Genomic DNA, 10,692 nt, shown 5'->3' with positions numbered 1-10,692 from the left:
GTTGCACAATCGCGATTAGCCCGCTGGCTGCGTTTCCTTTTATTATTATAGGAGCAAGGCAAGAGAAGAAGTCAATATGAAAGCGAGTTCTGTAGCGCAAACACATATTTCCTTTTACAATTTTATAATTGATTAATTTTTTCTATGAATGAAAAGTGCTTTTAGCTTACATAAATTTATATGCCGTTTTATAAGAAGGACCAACAATGATTAATCATACTCCAGCAAACAATCATCGATTGTTCAATCGGTTTTCGACAAAAAAATACCGCCTTCCTGGAAGAATACTGTCATCGAGAGTGTGGCATGTTGTGAAATTTGTTGAGAGACGCTAGCTATCGATGCTAGGTATCGATATAAACTATTGTGGCAAATGATAATTGAAGTTGTCGGTGATAGTATAACGTAAAATTAAATAGATGGAATATTAATGGAATATGAAAATTTCGAAAATATAAAACACAAAAGTATATCATAGAACAATTAATATAAATAGTCATAAAGAGTAACAAATCTCCAAAAATTCAAAATAGATATATTCCTTGTATATTGACTTTTAAGAACTAGAAATGGAAGAGTCAAGAATTAAAAATGAAACGAAATAAATGATAGATTTTAATTTAGCACGTCATTTTACACGTCACAGTCTAGACGAATTAATGAATAAAATCATTTGTTCACTATCCTTCAAACATGTCAACCAGGCTGTTATATGAAATTGGACATTTTACGAATATATTCGGTGTGCAATCGTGCGAAACGAAGGTTCGTTCTGAAGATTAACGGCGATAGGAATTAAAAACTAATTCACGTAGAAAGCTTTATACATAACTGTTACCTGATGTTTTAATATGCATACGAATGCACATTCATCATAACGATAACTATCCAAAGAGCATTTTGAATCTATTTTCGTATCTTTTATACATGCGCTTTTGAAATTTAATATCGAATAGGTAAATTGAAATGCCATAAAATGTTGGAAATGAGATATTTCCATTTCAAAAGTATTTATTTATTTATGCAAATGAATTATCTCGTTCGGATAATTCAAGCGTAGAATTTACGCTCGAAAGGTTTCGAAATTCTACAAACTTGTATCGAACGCTGCCTCTGAACTGCGATTACTCGAGTTACTGCTTGTGCATATTTTAGAGTTTCTTCGTAAAATGTTACATAATTTAACATCACTTTAAAATACAAAGAACATGTATTTCTCACATTATTTTTATATATGCCCACTATTTTATAATTTCTTCTATCTCCAAAAATATATAGAATACCTTTTTAATTCAAACTTCAATTTCCACTTATTTCTTAAACCTCCGCTGCTCTTTCTGATTTCACCCCCCCCCCCAAATGGGATGAAATATCATTCTCTTTGACATTACCCTTTACCAAAGAGTCTTCTCAATTTTATTCCAAAAATAATTAAGTGAACATAATTATTAAAGTAATTAATTGAACGCAATTAACTTGCCTGTTCGACCCTATTATTAATTATGTAACCGAACCTCTTGAAATAGCAACAATTACCGTTCATTATCGACCGATTAAAATTATATAGCTATCGCGGCTAGAATTTCTCCCGCGGCATCGCGTGAATTCCTGTATTCTCTAAGGAAATTTCTGCATGGAAGCCAGTCGTAGATAGAACTACGCTCGTAGACCGACACAACGAACGCGAGGCGAAGAAGGACGCTCGTTCGAGGTGATCGCTCTTTATTGATCAATCCTTGCAATTCATGGAGGGCAGGATATCCATTAGAAGGTTCACCGCGAGTTCCGTACACATGCACGACCGGGTATTTTTCATTGATCGAAACGTTTCTTTTCATGGCAACCACGTACCCGGTCAACCGAACGCCGAATGTCTCGCCTGTTAACCTTTTAACCGACTACCAGTATCGTTTGAAACGTGGCAATCGATGCCTGAACGTGGCATGCCGATCTGCGATAACCCTTCGCACTTTGTCTTTTGGTTTTTCCCCTATATTGAAAAATGGAAATTCCTTTTTCTATATAATAGAAAACAAATCAGAACAATCGCTAGATTCATACCTGGATAGTATGGGGTAAATGTACCTATCACTGCGAGTGTACGCTATATTGCGATATTTTTCTTCGATGAGATTAGGATATTTAAAAATAAATTTTTTATCCTCAAAAAATTTTCACAGTTTAATAAGAATGTCCTCGTTGTAGTTGAAGAAACAAAAATATTTTTCAATTACTCTCATATTCTTATAACCTCGGAATTTATAGAAATAGTTTTCATAAAAGGTACAGAATAGATCATTTGTTCGCTAAAAACTGTTAAAAATTGTACGTTTAAATGATTCAAATGATACATTCGTCATATTATTTTGGATTAAATAGTTAAAAGTTTTTTTATTAATTAAATATCTATTTTGCTGCAATAAAATTATTAAAAGAGATTTTTCTTGCTTCCTTAATGAAAAATTAAACCCTTAGCATTCTACATTTGAAAAAAGGAGGAACTCATTACTGTGGCATAAAATTCAGTGAAAGTTCGTAATACTGCGGTGCCACCTGTCAAACTTAATCATCTGCTTAATGTAATTAGCCTCACGAAAGTACGGAAATGGAATCAACGCAGTTTCAAAAATAATAAAAACAGAATACGTAAAAAACATCTGTATACGATAATGTAATCTAATTAGATAAAATACGTTGAATAAAATAGTCAAAAAATATTTTATCCTCTATACTTAAGTCTGTATATTTGTAACTTTAGGTACCTTCATGTATTTTGATAGCCTTATGTTAAATAATATTTTAAATGATAAAGTCACTGTTGGTAAAAGTTTAATATAACAGCTCTTTATTATCGTTTTTATATATAAATTTAAATCAGCATTCATCGCTTGATTTTTCGATATCCTTTTACGTTACGCTACATTTTGAAGGTTAAAACCAATATTTTTCGAATATGAAATACATTATTGTTAAATGTAGAACAGCTGATGAATTATTCTGTCATAAGGAATCAAGAAAAATAGTCGAACAAAACACGACTAAATCTTATTACCGTAGTAATTAATATTTTTATACATTTATGGGAATACAAAAATGCATATATAATAATGGGTAAAAGAAAATTTAGATACAAATGTTACAAAAAATACCATAATTTTACAAAATAAAATTATATTTGACAAAGAAAGATTCAGTTTTAAATATAAAATAATCGATAATAAATAGATCGTTATCATTATGAAAAGAAATGAAATTCATAAAAATTTGTCTTTCCATCAATAAAACCAAACCTAACTTCCATTGCAACTCGCATTTTAATTACATGACTACAATCTGTATAGCGTACAACGAGCAAACAGTGCCGCGTTAGTATCTTGTTTTGGCCCTCATTTCGTGGATTGTCGCCTTTTGCCTCTCGAATTACCTTTGTTGTTGCCAGGAAGCAGCCAGGCTACCGAAAAGCTTCTGTTAATTACACGCTTAATGATTACGAGTCAAGATTAAACGATGTATTCTGCGGCCAGATAATTGTTTGTACAGTGTATTGTCTGTAGCACGCGCGTTACGTTCAAGGAGTTGAATTTCTGGTAACAGCCCGTCCAATCTCTTAAAGACACATGTAACTGTTTTCCTTCTTAACGAATGGTTTCCTGTATTAGATCAAATTAATACACTGAATTTTTTTTTTTGTTTCTAGTCTCATGATAATATAAGATTTTACTTTGATGTAGAGATCATTGATATGGAGTGTGAGAAGTTTAAATTACATCAGCATAGTAAAAGAGCAATTTTGCAAATTTGTCATACTGAATTTTGAAAATTGCAAACACGTGAACAATAATGAACGTTAAATGAAGAATAAGAATTGTACATTTTTATTAGTCTCTCTTTTGTACATGTATATTGCTCATTATTTCATCATAAAATATTCTACGATTTTCTGGTAATAACTGACTTCAAAAAATAGAATATGAACTCCTAAAATATGAACTCCATAATTTTCAGATATGAAACAACAGTTACTATTTTGAAACTAAGCAAACAGTTCATTTTTTTTCGAAAATTCACTGGATGAATAATGCATCGATGGGATTAAGCTCGTTTTGGCGTGCAGTTACTTCGGTTGTCCAGGCTCCGATGAAGCATTATTCCATTTTACCATGCGGGTTCGGCGGTATTTTCTGTTTTACGTCGGAGAACAGGCTTGCTCGAAGCGGTGAAACAAAAAACGGGTCAAATTTATTTCGGAGATATATAACCCTTTCACCCCTATCGTTGGTCATAGTCAGCATTCGCTAAATGATTCATTGATAGTAACATTGGCTCCAGCCGCCACTGACACACACAATTTTTACAGATAAAGAATTTATCTCGTAGAAACGTTGGGACTACGAACGGACCCTGACTACTATCAAATGTTAGATAAAACAATGAAGACTGTATTCGATAATAAAACAACAATAACAGTAACAATAAAATTTAACTAAGGATAGAAGAATGTTATGTAAACACTAATCATATATATTATAATTAAGAAAAAATTCAATTATACTTTATATACTATATTTTGTTATTTTGAAGATCTTATCATGTGTTTTTCTTACATTAAATCATATTTCTTAATATATTATTGCACACATTAGCAAGAGAGATAAATCTGAACAACTTGATCAGTCTTTCAGTGCGATATACAAATAAGGACAGATCTCCACGTAATCAGCATAAGGGGGACTCGATGCATCGGCACGATCGCGGAAAACATCGATTTACATCAATTTCGCGGAGAACAACAACGCTATTGTTCTGCTATTCAATTTTGACAAAAACGCTTCAAGAGCACAATTACGTGGAATAACGACGTTGGCGTTTCGTGTAAGAATCTCCGCCGCATAATCCAATTTTAATAGCAGGGAACGTGACGCGGTCGAGTAATTTGGCTGAAAACGAATACCGAGCGTGGAAAAAAGATTGCACGGTTCGTATGGTCGAGCTTTGGCCCGTATAAACGTAAAAGGAGAAACGGAGGCCAGACCAAGATACGATGAATGTACAATGTACAACCACTCACGTAAAAAATGTAACGTAGTTTCTCGTTCTTGCACTGTTTTTTTTACACGGTTTTAATACCGTAGTGACCTTTGCTGTTCCAAGTTAAACTGCTGAGGTTAATAGTCCGTGCATTATTTAATGCTTCGAGAAGAATTTTCTACGGGGTTTTACATAAGATAGTTGCCTTCGGGAAAGTTTAATATATAACACAATAGTATAGAATAACTATTTAATTATCGCAGATATAGCACAAAAATACAGAATAATTATCTTTTCCTGACTTCAATAAACTCAAATGCAAATTTTTAAATTCATCAAGCTTTTACATTTGTTTTGAATTGATTAAAAACTCAAATGTTTAATAAATAAACTTATTGTTTAATAAATTCAAATTTCCTGAACAGATAAATTTACGATTTCGCTAGAATACGACTGCTACGATGCACACTTCTATCCACAAATCGACTGTAATACATTTTATCCAGAAATTTCACGGTCGATTCTTTCGCAATTCGAAGCTACAACATGTTCGAAAATCCCGAGGCACGATGAATCTCTATCGAAATTCAAGTCAGCCTCCTCACGTTATCCATCACGATTCACAACGTCGACACGATGCGTTGTCTCAAGAGGATTTCCAGTTGAAATCTTGCAGCAGTCCAGCCACAAGTTCTTGCACGAAACACGAGTTACACGTTATGCCCGTGAATTCAATTTCTCGAGAGGATTCGTGGGATAATGAGGTCGTCAGATCAAAAACATGATTCGATATCATCCCTCAGTATTTCTACTCCGTTAGTAATGTCGGTCTTGAGGGAAGTACTTTCGAACAATCCGCGCCAAGATTTCGACCAGATGATTTTCAATGGCAAATGGGTTTCACGTGTAACGAAAAAGCTCTCTTTATGGGCACTTCCTACGAAACTCGTTGACCGTCACGGAAATTCTATATATGGTGTTAGATTGACCTTCCTCCTTTTTCATATTCAAATTTTCTTTTTCTTCTTTTTCTTGTTCGTGGGAGGAATTTCTCTTTTAAATTTAGAAAAGGTAGTAATCTTTCTTCCTCTCTTTAGTTTCACGTAAATGTGGCTGGAATAGTGGAAAATGTGCTGGAAGAAAAATGAAAGTTACAAGTATAGTTCAAATTAGATTTAAATTAGATTGACATTACTTATATAATAAGTTTAGGTTTATTGCCAGTTTGAACATATTTAAAACTATATATAATTGAAGATGTCATTTATGTTGAATACACCAAATGAATTCTACTGGTAATCAAATTTTGTTGAAATACAGGTAGCTACGAAAATATTCAATCGTATTAAATATGCACTTTAATACATCCTGTACATCGTTTTCAGCTATTCATAAATAGAATAGTCTGTTTAAGATAATCAAATTCTACTGGTTGAATCAAAGAAGATTATATAATCGGACCTAAATGTTGGGATAGTCAAAATTCACCATTTACTTCACTAAAAAATAGCACAAAGTTAAATTATAGCGACAAACAGTCAACTTTCAAGAACTCAGTACTGAACACCCACGGCACAATTGATCGTTTCTCAGAAACGCAGTATCATTTCCTGTTATCGAATGGATGTTTTCAGTGACACATAAATTCCACGATAAGAAAAGAATCACATTTATTTCGCGATGTTTCTGCTATTTTTACAGAGGAAATAAGAAACAACGTTTATTCGAACGATTTCGAAAACAACAGCCGTGCACGTAGTACAATGGGCCTGTCCTACTTTTGTATTGGGTTCTCAATTTAATTTACGCAAGCTTTCGAGATTATCCGCTGAGAGATTAGTGGCTTACGCATCGATCATCCGAGCCTATATAGCGAAACATGCTTATTTCTTGATCGTTCCATTACAGGCAAGCGTGATATAAAGTTCGAATAATTCATCCAAATTCATGACACATTTTTATCCCATTTTTCTCGATTTTTATTGTCAAACCTATATCTTTTTCATTTTTATTTTACGACTGAATTTTTGCGTTCCGAAACTTTTATTTCATAAACGTCTTTTTAATTCCCTAATTTTCGCTATCGAAACATGAAATAAAATTTGAATTCACTTAAATTCGTGACATTTTTTTCAACCTCTCGTTTTCTATTTTCAAGACTTTTTGTATATCTTTGTAATATTTACTTTACGATTAGATTTTTGTGCTTGGAAATTTTCATTTCATAATAATCGCGTAATCGTTATTTTATTTTCCAATAACCTTCTATTACTTAAATTTGAAATTTTAATAAGTTTTAACTGTTAATAAGCCACGCGAGAATTGTCACGAATTTGTACTTCTTCGCATCTTGTAGCACAACGTCGCATATTTTATCATGACTATAAGTCTGAAAGTAAAACGTTTGTTGTAGATACGATCGAACCCTCGTGGCGATACGCAGGATAATATGAGAGCGGTAAGACAACCCTTAATATCAATCTACCAATCACAAATTCACTAGTACATCGTTAGATGATTTGTCGAAGAGTCGCTTCCCTTTAGAGCTTTTCATCCGGTGCAAAGGGATAAACTTGGTACGAGAAAAATAATTATTGTCTCTTATACAGTCGCTCGATAATAATTTCTAAATTTCATGAGTACGTTGATAATATTAACAAATATTGATAGATATCGTTACTTACTCTTCAAAATTATTCGCGATAGATTTTTAACACGGTAAACACGTTTAATTGATTAGAGATCTGCAATTACGGTTTCCATCAATCACTTAGTAGAGTAAACGCAAGTACAGTGGCTACAAACGACATTGGCATACCAAATATTAGTATATACATACTAATTAATTATGTTCAGGTTTGTTAAATTTTGTATCATATAGTAGTACTTTCAAATGCATATAAAAATTTGATACGGTAAAAACGAAATGAAAAACCTGATAAAGAAAACACTTTAAGGGAAAATAAGAATATGTGCCAATATCTTTTGTAATCGCTATAAACGCATTATAAATTAAACGAACGCAAACGAAAGTTCGCGAAGTTGAATTTGTTCTGAGCTATACGATGTGTGTATGCTATGAGTATAATGTCGAGCGTCGATAGTTTACAGAAACTTCTGCCTGTGTTAAATAGTCAACTAACAATCCCTTTGCGCCCCGCTTCCACTTCTAGACAAGATTGCAGCCGGTTTCATAATGACAACCCTTTTATCTGCCAACGACTTCGACTTTTCTGTTGAAGTTCCGTTTAAAACTTCCAAGTGACTTTAAGAAGATTATGAAACTGGCGGTAAACATGAATTTTGCGAGATAACGCGATAAAACAGTTGGACGCTGTACCATTTCGTCACAATATTCACGAGAATCAGAGCAAGAAATCATTGAAATATTTAACGGCTTGTTTGAGTACATCTCTTCTCAGTCATATAGTAATTCATTATCTCTACAAAAAATACAATTTAATAATTAACTATTTTAACGAAACAAATTGAGTGTTCAAACAGACTTGCTAGTAATTAATCATATCCTTCGCTTTTGCCATGCTTCGTACCAGATTCGATATGTTGTGTAATTTTTTTAGAATAATTCGGACGTAACTAATTATGAAATTCATTTATCAAGGAAACGAAGTACCGTAACTATATTACGAAGCTTCGCGTTTACTGTTTCATTAATTTATGAGTTTGTTTCCCCTAACAAAGTTCAAGATTAATCGATTAATTTATCTTCAGATCAATCTGATTAATTAATAGATCCGTTTTTGCATGGAACAGCTAGAACATGTAATTAACACTTCAACAAAGGTTGTATTGTTTCATTAAATTGGTTCGTTAATGGTATAAAATCGATCAATTTTGTAAAGTAAAATATAAAGCTTCTACTATTTAAATGACAAATTTTTCGCACTTGTATCTGTAGAATATTCTGACAGCGTTTAAAATACTGGAATATTCTACATATTTTTACATATTATGTATATTCTGTACAATTTTGCATCTTGAAACTTCCCGCTGATGCATAATCATTCGCAATCTAGTCGTCACATTAAAAACAGCATCTTTCAAAGGGACCAAGAGAGAAAAAAGAAAAGTCATAAGTTATGGATACGTTTCTGTTATTCGTGCAATCGCATCTCATCGTGGCAAGTCTAATTCGCGTGAAGAGAGGACCGAGCTGGTCTGTGGGTGGCCTAGATTTAAACACCCACCAGATTATAATCTGTCTTAAAATTGGGGCGTAAAAAAAGGCCGGAGAAGCGATAAAAATAATCAGACGAGCAGAAGGTAATTCTCGTGGCGGATAACTAAGCTCGCGACCCAGCGGATTTCTGTCTGTACCACTAGTTCCGGCTTCAGCTCGTGGTCTCAAACCACCCACGGCTTTTCTCACTTCTCGCAGTTATTCTGGATGTCATCTACATTCCTGACGGTGTGGGTTAAGTTCATCTGTATTTCCGTTCTTTCGCATGCCGACAATTTTTTCAAACAATTTATTCTCCACCAACTCCCATTTTCATCGATACTTATGAGTTCACGTGAATATACCACAAATGAAACTATTTTACGGGCAAAGATTATTATCATTTGTGGTATTCAAGAGAATCAGTTTTCTGCGTTTTTTGACGGTCGTTCGATTAATTATACGCGTTGTTGTTAATAGAAGTGAACATAAAGCGGTTCAATAAAGAATTTAAATGTCATTAAGCGTTAGTCAAGGCTGCTTGTCATTTCTGGACAATGCGTCTGTGATGGTACCGTCGCTATAGAAGGATTTTATAATGATACAGAATTTTCAAACGTTTTTCATCTTTATGCTTATCATGTTATTATTTTATAACGCATTATTAACAGTAGTCGTTGAATTTGTTATTTTTATATATGTAAATATAGACTATTAATGGATATAATTTTTGTTAATATAACATTCGTCTGCGTAAAATTATTTAACGAACATTAGGAAATCCATTTTTTAAACCACTGTACATCCTCTGACCTGCATCTCCATCTCCACTATCACAGTACTGGGAAGCTTTACTAATGAAACCGCTAGTAGATCCTGGGCTTCAAGCTCCATCTTGCTAGCCTTGCAACCTCCTATCCTTCTATCTTTTCTTCCATAGAAACTTCGTACTTTTATTTTTCCCCTTTTCCTTCCTTTAAAAGAGTCATAAATTTAAGTATACATCATTTAAAGTAAACCCGAAGGCGTGTTATGTGTTGACATAATAACAAATTACATATCACATACATATAGTTAATGATTTCCTATATAGGCTATTAAGAATTTAAATATTCGCTTGTAAAAGTAAAAAACGATTGATACTAAAACTACCGGCGAAAATAAAATATTCTTCCAAAAAAAGATATCTTTTCACCCTTTTATTTCTTCTCCAATTTCACTATGATTATCGTCCTAAAGTTATATCCTGTTTGTTATGCGTTCGATTTATGTCGAGGTAATTCTACTAAAAGTTGATATCGGAAACCATGTTCGTATATGTAAAACCTAGCTTACTCTGATAATCTCATTAATATTCAATGGTCATTTCAAGCGTACGTTGTAGTCGTAAATCTCGCAGAGTTCCTCTATGCAATCTATGATAATGCGCTTTTTTCAAACGAATTATTCGGAATAAGTACGTAATCTAAATGCGTTTGATTCAA

This window comes from Bombus impatiens, unplaced genomic scaffold (assembly GCF_000188095.3).
Source record: "Bombus impatiens unplaced genomic scaffold, BIMP_2.2 scf_0712, whole genome shotgun sequence".
Classification (NCBI taxonomy): domain Eukaryota; kingdom Metazoa; phylum Arthropoda; class Insecta; order Hymenoptera; family Apidae; genus Bombus; species Bombus impatiens.
Note: the sequence above shows the minus strand (reverse complement) of the source record.